The sequence below is a fragment of the Gossypium hirsutum genome, chromosome A08, assembly GCF_007990345.1.
Source record: "Gossypium hirsutum isolate 1008001.06 chromosome A08, Gossypium_hirsutum_v2.1, whole genome shotgun sequence".
Taxonomy (NCBI): Eukaryota; Viridiplantae; Streptophyta; class Magnoliopsida; order Malvales; family Malvaceae; genus Gossypium; species Gossypium hirsutum.
Window position 1 is genome coordinate 46,439,152 of NC_053431.1, and position 15,598 is coordinate 46,454,749.

The 15,598-nt window shown below is 32.4% G+C and overlaps 1 pseudogene; it reads right to left on the bottom strand.

The window, feature by feature from the left end:
• Positions 1-7,616: 7,616 nt before the first annotated feature.
• Positions 7,617-9,205, bottom strand: LOC107917574 (UDP-glucuronate 4-epimerase 1-like; annotated as a pseudogene).
• Between the last annotated feature and the right edge of the window lie 6,393 nt (positions 9,206-15,598).

Sequence of the window (15,598 nt, forward strand, 5' to 3'; positions counted from 1 at the left end):
AAACGCCGCTAATAGTTTTAGTGGCGCTTAAAAGCGACGCTAAAGGCCTAAAAAAACGCCGCTAAAAGTCAGTTTTGCTGTAGTGGATGCTCATGTGAGCCATATAACAGGAAGCTTATCCGGGCTAAATCAGGAAACATATAAGAGTTTAGAACAAGAAGATCATTGAGCTTAATAGGTAACTCTGAAGAGCTATTATCAGGGAGCTCCGGATAGCCATATAATAGGATGTTCAAGTGGGCCATGTCAAAAAGCTCACAAAGAGCTTATATTAGGACGCTCATAAAGAGCTGCGGTAGTTTGCAACACATGCAGGATCACTACCGATTAGGATGCTCGCAGGAACCATGTATCATGAAGCTTGAGAGGGCTTATAACATGATGCTCATAAGAGCTATGATGTGTCCGCAACATATGCAAGACCACAACCAATCGGGAAATCTTGTATCCATCAAATTTCATTATTCAAACGGGACTTATCATGTATCAGGCTTTGTCAGATATAAGATTTATTTCATATTCATGACAAAGATACAATTCATATACATATTATTCAATTTAAAACATATAAATACACAATCTAGGTTGTATGAACTTACCTTGTCACTTGTTCATATAAAGAAATCTACTGATCTGACACTTTTTCTTTTCCTCGATCTAACTTCATATTTGAGTTATCCAGATCTATATAAATGAGTTTAACGTCAATTTAATCCATTCCATATTCAATTCAATTCACATCCTAGGAAAAATTACCATTTTGCCCCTATACTTTTCATAAATGACGATTTCGTCCCTAGACTCGAAAAATGAAATTCATGCAATTTAATCCTTATTCCAAGCCTAACCAATTTTTACATATAACATTTACAACACATATATTTCATAAAAATTAGAAATTTTCCATGAATTTTACATCTTTACAATTTAGTCCCTAAATTACAATTTTATGAAAATTCACATTACAAAAGTTGTTTATCTGTCAACAACCTTTCATTTTCTACCATTAATTTCAAATTTTCAGCATATTCATCCATGGAAAAATTTTAATACTTAATATCTTTTTAAATATATCCCCAAAGTAGATAGATTATGTTATTCCGATTTTAAAAATATAAAAATTACTAAAAACGTGACATGATTACTTACCTAATTAAACTTGCTTGATTTTCTTTCTCTTTCCTAGGGTTTCCATAGAAAATTTGGGGAAAATGATGAAATAAGATGATATTAGGCTATTATCATCTTTATTTATTCCAAATTCCAATTTAGTCATTTTCTTATTCTAATTTTCCATAGATGATTCATCATAAATATCCACTAACTCCATTTAATGGTCTAATTACCATATAAGGACCTCAAGTTTTGAATTCCATAGCTATTTGATACTTATAGCTACTAGAACTCAACTTTTTTATTTTATGCATTTTGGTCTTTTTTATAATTAAACATGAAATCGGTAAAATTTTCTTATAAAAAATTTCATACGTTTTTCCTGTCATGATGCAGATCATGCAATAATTTTAAAATAAATTTTCTTTCTAACTCGAAATTTGTGGTACCGAAACCACTATTCTAATTTCATTGAAAACGGGTTGTTACATAGTACAACTTTCATGTTGTGGATCTGCGATGTGTTAGAGGTTAGGTTGGGAGTTAACGGAGAGTCACTCCGGTGGCTAATGTGGTACGCCAAATTCAGGTCAAACTTACTTGGCCGAGTTTGGGGTGTTACTCTAGTCAGTCACATCTATGTCTTTATTTTCTAGGAGTCATCCGCTTTGATACCCAAGACAAAGAATCTCCCCAATTGGACTTGATAAACGACATATTAGTCTCTCAATCGATTTTCTCATTTTCGATTGGACTAAGGACATGTTTAGGTTTGTCTACTAATACAAGTTATCTTTCCATATTATAATCCGACCATGTAATACCACTTAGTATTAGTTTAAACATTGGACAACCAATTAGCAACATTTGCTTCCAGTTTCCTTTGCATACAAAAACCATATGAGGATAATATAAAAAATATTAATGTAATTCATGAATAGTTTTATTAACCAATCTATTTGGAAAATTACAAGTGTACTTAGACAAAAATACTACACTTAGGGCATCAGATCCAACACTTACCATTACACTCAAACACTTGTAGGTAACGAAAGAATTTTTACTTAGAACTTTTTCACTTGGGTAAAAATGGCTAAAAATATATGAGGACTTTATAACCATTACAAGTCTTAAAAAGCTTCCAGAACACGCTATGAAAACACCCAATAAGTATTGAACACCTGGCACAACCAAATGACACAATGTTAGGTAATGATTAGTAACACTTCCCTATGGTATGTTGTAACCCACAAACATAAATGTCGGTATGCTCATGTGCGAAAAGTAGAACAATTCAGGCCACGTGTATTCCTCATATGCAAACGCCTGACGATTCAAATTTAAAAAATCAAATATCAACCCTTAGGAGCAAAGGTCACATGGCAACGTCTAAAAAAATGTCACTTTATAACCTCCTTTTCGATTTGAAGGATAATTGTTATACCCCTACACCTCGAATACACCTCTTGGGCTCCAACTCTTTGGAACCAATCTTAGGAACCATCTTTCATGGCGGTCCTCTCAAAACAATTCATCATAATCACTTCGCAGAAAATCCCCTCGGAACAACTACTCAAATACTAAACCATGTGAAGGCCCACTCTATAACCGTCATTTATGATGCCAATTGCCACATCCCATTTGAAGTGATTGACATTGTATCTAGTTGCCACCCTAGTTGTCTTACTTAGGCTTGACTTTGCAAAGTAATTGATTAACTTGCCCCACAGTCTCCTATTATATGATGACATTTGACACATTGGGATAGAAATTGATAGTATATAAATCTTTAGCACTCATACACAAGGGCTTCTATGTCTGTGTGTGTGTATGTGTGCCCTTCTCCCCTAACTCTCTGACTAATCAATTAGTCTCAGACCACCTTACATGGTAACTCTCTGCCTTGCATTAAGTTAGGGGAGCCTTAATACACCACTGTCTCCTATCCTTGTTTGATCATTCATCAACACTCTCCAAAAAATCAAAGACTTCTTCTTCACCTAAATCAACCACTAGCCACCTTCGATAACTCCCATCGTCGTCTTCTCGAGCAAAAGAAACTCACCAAGCAAAAGAAACTCACCAAACATTTTCCCTTATTCTTCTTGTTCTCTTCTTCCTTTTTTTCTATCACTACATCAAACCATAGTGCATCACAAGTTCTAGTTTGGTCATCATGTATCAATAACAACTACCCTCTCTTTGCCTTTGCATACAGTCTTCCTGCTCAAGCCGCGTTGACATCCCACACGACTTAGCCCAGGTTTCCATCAAAGTTAGCCTCACTTACACCCCAAAATGTCAAACTGCTTAACAACCAACATAATGGTAGGCAAGAGCCATTATAGTTAAGGTTATCAATAATGCTTTATATATGATTTGTAGGCTTGATGAAATTCGTGGTGGGAACCGTTATTGATGATCATGGACCAGACAATTTTGGTTTAGCTGGATTATTTTTGTTTATGGTGTTCTTTCTTCTTATTATTATTACTTTATAAGGGAGGTTATTTCTACTTTATCTTATTTTCTTGTAAGAGATGTATGTAATGTAATATTATATTTGTGCCATAAATATTTTAGCATAAAATGGATGAAATCCATGAATTAATTTTCTATTAATTGTTTTTAAATTTATTTTTAATTAATTATTTAGAAAATTAATTTATTAATATTATCAATTAATGTAAAATTACATTTTAAAAATTTAAAATTATTTTACAAGTGTTTTTTTTTAGTTTTTAGCATCGAGAGCAAATTACCATAATGTTTAAACATTTAGAGCTAATTCTTTTAGAATCATGATCAAATTAACATAATGTATAAATGTTGAGGGTTAAATTTGTTATTATTTCAATTTTAAATTTGATATATTATCTTTCCATTAGTCATTTACAAAAACTGAACCAAAAAAGATAAAGTCAAATAGTTAAGTGACAATTTTATAATTTTTTTATAGTTGGATGACAAAAAAAAATACTAATAATTGGGTGACTACTAATATAGTTTAGTCTTGTTTTTTTCTCAAAGATAAAATTTTAAGCATTACAAGCTAACTATATAATATCAAACGGTCAAATTTTATTCAAAATAATAATAACTTTAAAAAAGTGTCGAAAATGAGGCATGCTTTATTCCCCCGCAACATGTCTCGTGAATCAATCAAAGTGTGTAACGCCCCCACGCCCGAGACCATCACCGGAGTCGAGCTTGAGGGGTTACCGAACATAATTTATCAATTTAAGAACTTCAAATCATTTGTTTCTACATTCACAGCTTTCTAGCTACTCGCGTCACAGTTACAAGAAAAATCATATCTCGAGTTATGAAACTCGATATCAAGATCTGTAAATTTTCCCTAAATATAGACTCATATATATATTTAATAATTTTTTTCTAGAATTTTTGGTTGGGCCAATTAGTACAGTTTATTAGTTAAAGTCTCCCCTGTTTCAGGGTTTGACTGCTCTGACATATGTGTATTACGAATCAGATATCTCTCTATACAGAATTTCAATGACTACAAGGTTTATTTTTCTTACAACTAGACCCAATAAGGAATCTTTACATATAAATAAAAACTTCTAATTATTTTTTAAAATTTATTATGAATTTTTAAAGTCAGAACAGGGGATCCAGAAATCACTCTGGCCCTGTTTCACAAAAGTTCAAATATCTCATAAAATATAATTTATATGCCTGTTTTGTTCAATCCACATGAAAATAGACTCATTAAGCTTCAATTTCATAACTTACTCATTATTTAGTTCCATTTATACTATTTTTAGTGATTTTTCAAATTCATGTCATTGCTGCAGCAATATTCTGTTTTAAGGCAAGTTTCATCTTTCCATGAATTTTTATGAACTAGATAACCTATTAAACGTCCATAATATCAAACATGATCTAAATTAGCCATCACCATGACTTATCAATATCAAACATTTTCTCAACCAAACATGGCCATATCATAAAATTATTTACACAAAATAGGTATATTGCTATACATGCCATACTTAAGTAGTTGTACAAGCCATTTACCAAGATAAAAGTCCTTTGGATAGTGTGATCGAACTTTCGACCTGTCCCGATTCCTGAGCCGGCTTGTTCAAAACTACAGTAAATGAAAAGGAAGGAGTAAGCATAAATGCTTAGTAAGTTCATATGTAAATAACAAGTAACATAACAATACAAATATACCAAACAACTTTAGCATGGTATCACCAAAACGTATATCACATTTCTAAACATCATTCATCATCTTACCACCTTATCGTTGTTGTATCTATTTTCAACCCGAGGGTTAAGAACATACCTGTCCAAAGTGTCCATTTCACAACACTTACCAAAACGTCACTTGCATCTTAAGTGTTCTTCCATTTCACTAGAAATTTCACCCGTTGAACACATCGGAATACAACTCGGATACACGGATAATTTGCACATAAGTGCGTCATATGTAATCAAGAAATCATGTAACCCGCCCCTAAGTGAACTCGGACTCAACTCAACGAGTTCGGATGCCTAGTTACATCTCACGAACTCGGACTCAACTCAACGAGTTCAGACATTCGCATCCATAGGTGAACTCGGACTCAACTCAACGTGTTTGGATGCTCAACCATCCTAGTGACATGTCACTTATATCCTAATCTATTCCTAAGGTTCAAACGGGCTTTTTCCCTCGATCTCATATTTGTCGTCTTCCATGGAATATCGGAACCGATACTTGGTAGCAATTCATATTTATCAAGTAGTAAACATAATTTGCATATTACTCAACATTAACCACAAAGCATAATATTTCACGATTAAAAATCAGCGTATCATATAATTAACATCAATAACTTAAAAATAACAATTATGCTACATTATTTACACATGAACTTACCTTGGTACCAAAATATAAAGATTTTACAATTTAGTCCACAATCTTTTCTTTTCCTCGATCGCGACTTGAATCTCGTTTCTCTTGATCTATAATGCCAAATTAATCTTATTTAATACATACATTCATCAAAACAGCATTTAATACGAACTTTGGAAAAATTAAACTTTTGCCCCTAAACTTTTGCATAATTACGCTTTTGCCCCTAGGCTCGGGAATTAAACTTTATTCCTTATTCTTATGTTTTATAACATGCTGATCACTTTTCCCTTCTATGGCAACATCAAATTCTCTCTCTAACATATACTTGTGACTATTATGTATTTTTGCCGATTAAGCCCTTTTACTCGTTTTCACTCAAAACCGAGTAGCACAAGTTGTCTAACATAATTTAAAACCTCATATTCTATCATAAAACATCAAAATACACAAATTTCACCTATGGGTATTTTTCCAAATATAAACCCTAGGTTGAATTATTGCTAACATAAGCTTAATCGAGCTACCGGGATTCCAAAAACGTAAAGAACATTAAAAACGGGGCTTGGAATCACTTACTATGGAGCTTGGAAGCTTGAAAAAAACCCTAGCTATGGAGAACCCTTGAAATTTCGGCCTAATGAAGAAGATGGACAAAAATTGGCTTTTAATTTTGTTTTTAATTCATTTTAATAACTAAATGACCAAAATACCCTTACTACTAAACTTTCCAAAAATTCCTTCCATGTCCTAATTTTTTCCATGAACTTAAAATTGGTAAAATTGCTATTTAAGACCTCCTCATTAATATTCCAAAACAATTTCATACTAAAAACTTCTAGAATGCAAGGTTTGCAACTTATTCGATTTAGTCCCTACTTTCAATTTAAGCACTTTAGGCATAGAATTTCATCACGAAATTTTCACACAATCATGCAATCATATCATAATCATCAAAATAATTATAAAATAATTATTTCTATCTCGGATTTGTGGTCACGAAACCACTATTCCGATTAAGCCCTAATTCAGGATATTACAAAGTGTGTTAGTTTCACACTTAATATTTTGTTAATATTCAAAGCATAATGAATTATTAGAACCTCTTTTATTAAAAAAATTATTTTAATTTTTCATATAATTTTTCACATTTTTAATTTTTTAATTTATGTTTTTTGTCAAATAATCTCAAAATTAATAAAAAAGTTAATATTTTTTTAACTTTGCTGACTTTGTATAAACATGAATGACATGTCAGTATTTAATTAGTTTTTTAAAATTCAATTAAGAGATTATAAAACTATTTTTAAAAAATATAAAAACTTCATAAATTTTAAAAACTAATTTAAATACTGGCGTGTCATCTACATAAGAATCAACATGTATGTTATGTCTGTAAAGTTAACAAACATTAATTTTTTCATCCATTTTAGGATTATTTGACAAAAGAATGCAAGTAAAAAAGGTTAAAAGAGGAAAAAAAATTAAATAGAGGACTGAAATGATGTTTTTGTAAAATTGGAGGGTAAACAAAAGTCATTATGCCATTTTTTAAACTGTGATATTGAAAAAAAAAATCACGTAAAGAATTGTGTAATCCTCATCTTTACCTGAAATGATAATAATCCCTCAAATAATATTGAATAATAAGAAAATCTCTGTACAATATAAAAAAGAAAAAGAAAATAAATTATTCTACAAATTTTCTTTTATTCTACAGCATTGTGGTTATTATAACCATAATAAGATAAATACCATCTTAACAAATTTGTTCAACCCGGTTTGCAAATCGGTTATAGGCTCAAATCCCAACTCTTTCTCGGCCAAACAGATACTGGCATGAGTGAACGGAACGTCGCCGTTCCCAGGCATATCTAAATATTCCTTTTTGCTTTCAGCTTCAAATGTCTCTCCAAAATATTCACCAACTCAGGCACCCTAACCGGCGACGTATTGCCCAAATTAAAAATCCTATACGGGGCAGGTCCTCTTTTCTTGCCACCCGACCCGGTGCTTGTCCCTGATGTATCTATCGATCCCAAGCAACCTTTCACGATATCGTCAATGTAGGTAAAATCTCGAGCCAAATCCCCCCGATTTTTTCCCCGAAATATCGTAATCGGTTTACCTTGTAAAATATTTCTCGTAAACGAAAAATACGCCATATCCGGTCTTCCTCAAGGACCGTACACCGTGAAAAATCGTAGCCCTGTAATTGACAGGCCGTAGATATGGTTTGTAAGTGTGAGTAATTTCTTCACCTGCCTTTTTTGTGGCCGCGTATAAAATTGCCGGCTGGTCGGTCCGGTCCGCTTCAGAGAAAGGGATCTTTTCGTTTAAACCGTAAACCGAACTGGAGGAGGCCCAGACAACCGCCGGCTGGGGATTAGCCGACTTGCAAGCTTCGAGAAGCGTAACGAGGCCGGCTATGTTGCTTTGAACGTAAGAGTTCGGATTTTCCATGGCGTACCTGACTCCAGCTTGAGCCGCCAAATGCATCACATGAGTAAAAGCCACAGTGTCGAAAAGCTTAGCCAGTAGTTTGGCGTCGTTCAAATTACCTTCAACGACGAAAATGCGGTGGCTATTAAGCAGCAAGTTCCTAGCTTTTTTCAACGAAGGATCGTAATAATTATTGAAGTTGTCAAGCCCCACGACTCCGTCTCCGCGTTTTTTGAGGGCAAGGAAAACGTGTGAGCCAACGAAACCAGCCGCTCCAGTTACCAAAACGGACATACCACTGGAACGATGGACGTGACCGGAGTTACGAACTTGGTTCTCCCATTGTATGGCACCGCAAGAAGAAGTGAAATAGCGGCTACGGGATTCAACGAAACTTTGAAAGCTCAAATACGAAGCTGTGAATGCGATCAGTAACAGAGCCAGAAGAACATGGTGCTGGTTGAAGCGAAGCAACGACGAAAGTGGCGGTTTATGTTGTGGGATCTGTCGATCTTGAACTTGCCTGGCGTCGACGGAAACTCCTCATCCTCCTCAAAGGACGGTGTTAACATACTATTCGGGATTTCTAGTTTTCTTCCTTGGTCCAGGAAAGAAATAATTGGGAAGGGATATTAAAAAGAAACAGTTAAATTTTATTTTTGTTTATGAAGTTAAATTTGTGAAAAAGTAAGTAACAGATGCAGGCAAAAAAGGAGGCGAGTTTTAATTTTCTTTTTTACTGCACCTGCCAATATATGTAAGATGAGGAAGGGTTAATGTAAAGAAGCGACAAGGATGACTAGATTGACTTGAATTAGATTTGTGTAGCTCTTCCAATTAGAGATTTTGATGGTTCATGACTCCATTTATCTGGATTACATGCAATCATTAGTTTTATTATTGCTTAAATACACTATTTATACTTAAATTCCATTTTCCTCATGTAATTCAAATTACCATAATAATTATTCAATTTAATCTTAAGCTTTAAAAAACAAATAATATTTTATAAACCTATATATTATAAAATTTTTAAAAAACCTTAACTTTTCATTTAAGAAATTATAACATAATTAAAGATTACTTCATTAATCCTCCATGGCTTCCTTCGCCAATGATAACTAAAACGGATTCAACCAAATTAAGTTCTAACACTCTGTAGTCTTCTGTAATGAAGTACCCTTTATGTTACAATTTCTGCAAAGGAGTTAATTTATGGTAGAATTTTTGTAATATATATATATTAAAAATAGATACCTTATGTATTTTTATTTTATTTTTTAAGTTTTTAACAAAAGAATTTTATAAATTTTTATAGAATCAAAACTAAAATGAAATAATATGTAAATATTAAAAGTTAATTTCTTTATAATTATATTTAAATTGACATAATCTATAATCATTGAGAGGTAAATTTATTATTATATTACTTTTTAAACTATTATATTATTTTTTCTGTTATAAAGCTATTCGAAGTTAACTGAATTACATAAAAAGACAAAAAAAAATACTTAAAAATAGTTAGTAGAACTGTTGTATAGTTTACTCTATTATTATTATAAGTAAATTGAAACACAAGTACTAAATCTTTTATATTCAAATTTGAATTTACATAAATTTTAGATTATTTTCTTCTATCCCTTATAAAAAAATAAAATATTAAAAAAGATTATTTTTAAATATTTAAAAGATCTTATAATAGTAAAATATTTTTATAATAAATTATGTTTTATTATTAATTAACAAATTTGGTTGTATCCATAAAAAAAAAAAACTTGTCAAAAGCTCAATTTGTATGAGCAAAATCAACTGGCAAATACAAATAATTTCATATATTTTTTTTTATATTTTGTGTTTATTTTTAGTGATTAATCTTAATATTATTTTTTATTATTAATGTATTTTTCATATAATTTTTGTAGTTCAGGAATACTAAGATTTTTAGATCTATGACAACTTCTCCCAATAATGTCATTTCCAAGTTTTGAACTTGTGTTCTTCTCTTAGGAATGTAATGTGCCTTACCATTACACTCAAAACTTGATTAAATTTTAACATTATCAATACACTTTACTCTAATACAATGTGATAGAACTCTGATTTGAAGCAATTGTACATGTGAAAAATTTGGTTTGACTCAATTGTACGTGTAATGTTGCACCCCAAAATTAGGTCTAAAAGTTTTGAGGATAATTTAGGGATTTTGGCTTGGAATGAGTTCAAAAATTTTGAGGTATGGTAACTCGATAAATATATTCGACTATGGATTTTTGAAATTTAAATCAATTTGTGAAAATGATGTAGAAAAGACCATTAATTTTAAAATGTGGACTGGTTTGAAAAATGGGTTAAAATTAAGAGTACCACAAAGGTAAACATACCAAAGTTTAAAATTGCCCTATTTCTTTCCCCCCATATACAAGAAACTCACGAAAGTTTTTCCCTTCACCCTTTTTACCGTCCCTTGAAATCCCCAAGAACCATTCTCCTATTTTGATCTCCCAACCTTCAATTCTTTTGGTTTCTATTAACTTTCAAGTATTAAACCTCCCTAGAATTCCATAAAAAAGCATAAAAAAAACACTGTTGATTTTACTGTTGTGCAACTTGTGGGTTTCCTCGGATTTACAATCAAACATTCGTTTTTTCCCCAACTAAGATAACGTTTCATTTTTCTTATTAGTTTCGAATGTAATCTAGTTATTTAAATCGAGTTTTAAGTTATTAAATCTGAGGTTTTGTGTAAATGTTGAAATTTGGGGCGTTAATGGTGGAATTCGAGATTTTTAAATGAAATCGATGTTTCAAAGTATTTTTCAACTTATTTTAAATTGATTAGAAGGTTTATAAACTCTCCTTAAAGTTTTTTTTTAAAGTTTTTAAGGTTTGTTAAGTTTTCATGAAAAAGTGGTCATTGTATGTTGAAATTTCAAAACGATGATTCTGAGTAGTTTGGAGTGGTTTGAAGGTTGGGAATCATTTTTAGTTAAGTAATTAGATGATTGGAGTTGGTTTAAGAAATAGGAACAAGTGAAGATTAAGATATTAAAGTTTCAAGTTTGTTAGTCGAAATTTTTAGTTCCAAGAGGAACTAGCTTATACCTGTGCTTTCAGTTGATTTAGGTGTGTCTATCGCTAAATATGAATTGTCTTTGCTGTGTGATTTACCTTGGTGAAGATTCGAAACTGTTGGAGCCCTCACGAGCAAGACAAAAGGCAAGGAAAAACTAGTTTAGGCTTTCGATTACTAGGCGGAAGTGCGAATGGTGTGTGTTTGGAATTGCTTCTTGTAGACACGATTCATGTAACACCCTATACCCAGCCCGGTTTCCAAGCCTGAATATCAGGATGCCACACCACCGTCTCATGTCATACACAACAATTTAAACCTCATTCTAAAGGAAATGTCTTTCATATTATCATTCGTATAGGTTTTAAGTTAATCTTACTTTTTAGTTATCATCATTACATGTTAATTATACATCAAATAGTCTTAGACTAATAATTAAACATGCATAAGGTCCATTTAGCAAAATTTAGAAATTGGTTATGTAGGTATTGATATTTTTGACACACGGTATTGATACCGTATGGAAAATCAGTACCAAATAAACATTCTATTTCCTGTCCAAAAATCAAATCCTGGAATTGTCGGTACAATTGAAAAAGTATCGATAAAATTACCCTGAGTATCGATACTCATGATAGGGTATCGATACCAAATTACGATTCTGACTTCTGCACATTTCAAAATCACAGAGGTATCATTTTAGCAACACAAATATCGATACCTATGCTCTAGACCAGAAAAATACAATATACTTGAGCATATAAATCATTCCAAATTGTACCAATTCATCATGCTATCATATCATCATCAAATGAACATCAAAACAAACGTAATAGTAGTCTCAAACATCGAAAATAAGTTCAAATGATAATCAACATAATATGATTCAATTATCAAAATCCTAAGGGCAATTAAGCTATGGAACTTCCAAAACATCATGAAAAATATCATTAAAAGTCTACCACATTGCCTTATTCCCTAAATGAAAAAAAATAATGATAACACCTATGGAAACACAGAAATAAACTTGCTTTGATCACCTCTCGGAACCATACTGCTCACACTGACACTCAACTAATCTGCAATGGTTTAAGAATGGAGTGGGTGGGCTTAACAAGCTCAGTGAATGCCTAGAACAACTACCATGCAAACAATTCATCAAGCATCAACGAAACAACCATATAGCACAACCTCAACATGTAACAGTCCGTTTTCAGAGAAATTGGAACAGTAGTTTTGGGACCACAAATTCGAGTTTGAAAGGAAAATTATTTTAATATTATTGCATGGTCTGCATTATGATAAGAATGTCGTATAAAAATTTTATTAAGAATATTTTACCGGTTACATGTTTAATTGATAAAATGATCAAATTGCATAGAATGCAAAAATTGAATTCTAGTAGCTAAAGGGATCAAATAGCTATGGAATTCAAAATTGGAGGTCTTTATAAAGAAAATAGACCATTAAGAGGAGTTAGTAGATAAGTATGATGATTCATCAATGAAAAATTAAATAAAAAAAATGACTAAATTGAAAATAGAAATAATTAAAGATGATAAAAATCTAATATCATCTTATTTCATCATCTTTCCCAAAATTAAAACATGGAAACCCTAGCCATAGAAATTGGGTTTTAAGCAAACTTATTTGGCTCAATTAGATCCGGAAAAACCAAATACCGAGTTAGAACGAGGAAAACAAAAAGTAATGGATTAGAAACTTTTCTGTGCACGAACATTGTCAAGGTAAGTTCATGTAACCAAATTATGTCTTTAAATGTTTTAAATTGAATATTGTTGTGTGTGGAATGTATAATTGCCATGTATAAGTATTGAAAACATATCCAAATATATCAGACAAGTGTTAAGTCATGTTTGAATAAATGAAATTCGATGGATATAGGGCTTTCGTATTGGTTGTGGTCCTATATGTGTTGCGGACGCACCACAGCTCGAAAGAGCATCCCGTTATTAGCTCTTATGAGCTTCCTGTTATATGGTTCTTGCGAGCTTCCCGTTAATAGCTCTTTGGAGTATCTTGATTGGTTGTGTTCCTGTATGTGTTGTGGACACACCGCAACTCTTACGAGCGTCCTGATATATGTCTCCCCAGAGCTTCCTGATTTGGCTTGCTTGAACTTCCCAAGATTGGCTCGTATGAGCTTCCCAACATGGCTCACATGAGCTTCCTGTTATATGGCTCGAAAGAGCTTCACGTTTATGTGCTTGTAAGGTCATTCTTGAATATGAATTGACGGATTACAGATTTGTAAATTTCCTATGTACTACACGAGTATCCATCGATATTTTAAATGGTTCAATGGGAAAAGTTCTAATATGAGATAACATGAATTCAAGATAAAATATTATGAGTAAATGCTTGAAATACATGGATACGGTTTATACATGATATATGGATACATGATGTGGAAAAATATACCGAGTATTATAAAACAGGAGAAAATAAACAGAGTAGCTTTAGAGCTTAGTAAGTTCGTAAAACATGGAATTTAACTTACCAATTTATCACAATTAAGGTAAGCATTCAAGGCATATTCAAACCAAATTGGACAAAAGACCTAACATATATCCTCGTCAATCTTGATTATTATTGAGTTCATACATGTTTCTTAAAGTTTATATGTAATACATGTTTAACAAGATTGATGAGGATATGTATTAGGTTTTTTGTCCAATTTGGTTTGAATATGCCTTCAAGGCTTACCTTAATTGTGATGAATTGGTAAGTTAAATTCCATGTTATACGAACTTACTAAGCTCTAAAGCTTACTCTGTTTATTTTCTCCTATTTTATAGTATTCGGAAGCTCGTTAAGGTTAAAAGATGGTCAGAGACACATCACACTATCCATCGGCTCATTTCAGTACAAATATAAAACTAATTTTGGTTATAATGGCATGTATAGGTTAATTAGCCAATGTTGGCAAGTAAATGTTTTGTTAAGATTAGCCATTTGAATGGCTAGTGTTTGGTACATTTTAATATATATATATTTATGTGGTATCATAAATTGGGTGTGTGTGTGTGGATGAATGAATGAAAGTGAAATGGAGATTGAATATGTATATGAATATTAGGTAGACATGAAAATAAATTGTCACTTGAGATGCCTACAGGCACATTGGTTGGATGTGATAATATGTCATGTTTAAGACATGATTTTGACATGTTTTGATTGCTTTGATATAGTTTGTAAATGTGAAATTTATTGTGATAAACTGATGCCAAAATTGGGTGAGAAATTTGACTTAGAAATGGCCTTATCTCGTCCACACGAGCAGAGACACAAGCTTGTGTCTCAACCGTGTATGACACATGGCCTAACACATGGGAGTGTGGTTTTGCAGTGTGTCCCCTGCATCTTAAAATTAAGAAACAAAATACTTAAAATTATCCACACAACCTAGGACACAAGCATGTGGCTTAGCCATGTGACCCAAGTAAGTGAGTTACACGGGCTGGAACACGCTTGTGTGTCCTACTTCGAATGCCTACACGGCCTGGCCACACGGGGGTGTGTTCCCTGCACCTAAGAAAAAAATTTTAAAGTGTCACGAAAAGTTCTCTGAGTGCCCAGATTAGTCCCGACTTATTTCTAATGTGTATTTTAAGCCTCGAGGGCTCACATAAGGAACAATATGATTGATTTTAATTGATTTCTGTATGAATGAGAAATGATATGAAATGTTTGTACTTGATCTGTAAACTCTGGTAATGCTCGGTAACCCTGTTCCGGTGACAGATATGGGTTAGGGGTGTTACACAACAGTTCCAACTCTAATGTCATATTATACTTACTCGTGCATTATTTACTAGTTCATTTACATGGTAATCATATTCACTTTTAAGCAAGTATCACATTACACATATAATCACATAACATTTAAGCATATATCACAATACTCATATAATCACATAACATTTAAGCATATATCACAATGCTCATATAATAACATAACGTTCAAGCATATATCACAATACTCAAAAACATGTTTATAGATAAATTGGAACCTGAACTATGAAACATAAAAGTAAGCTCTATCATCACTCATCGGATACAAGGATCTCCAACACACCACAGAG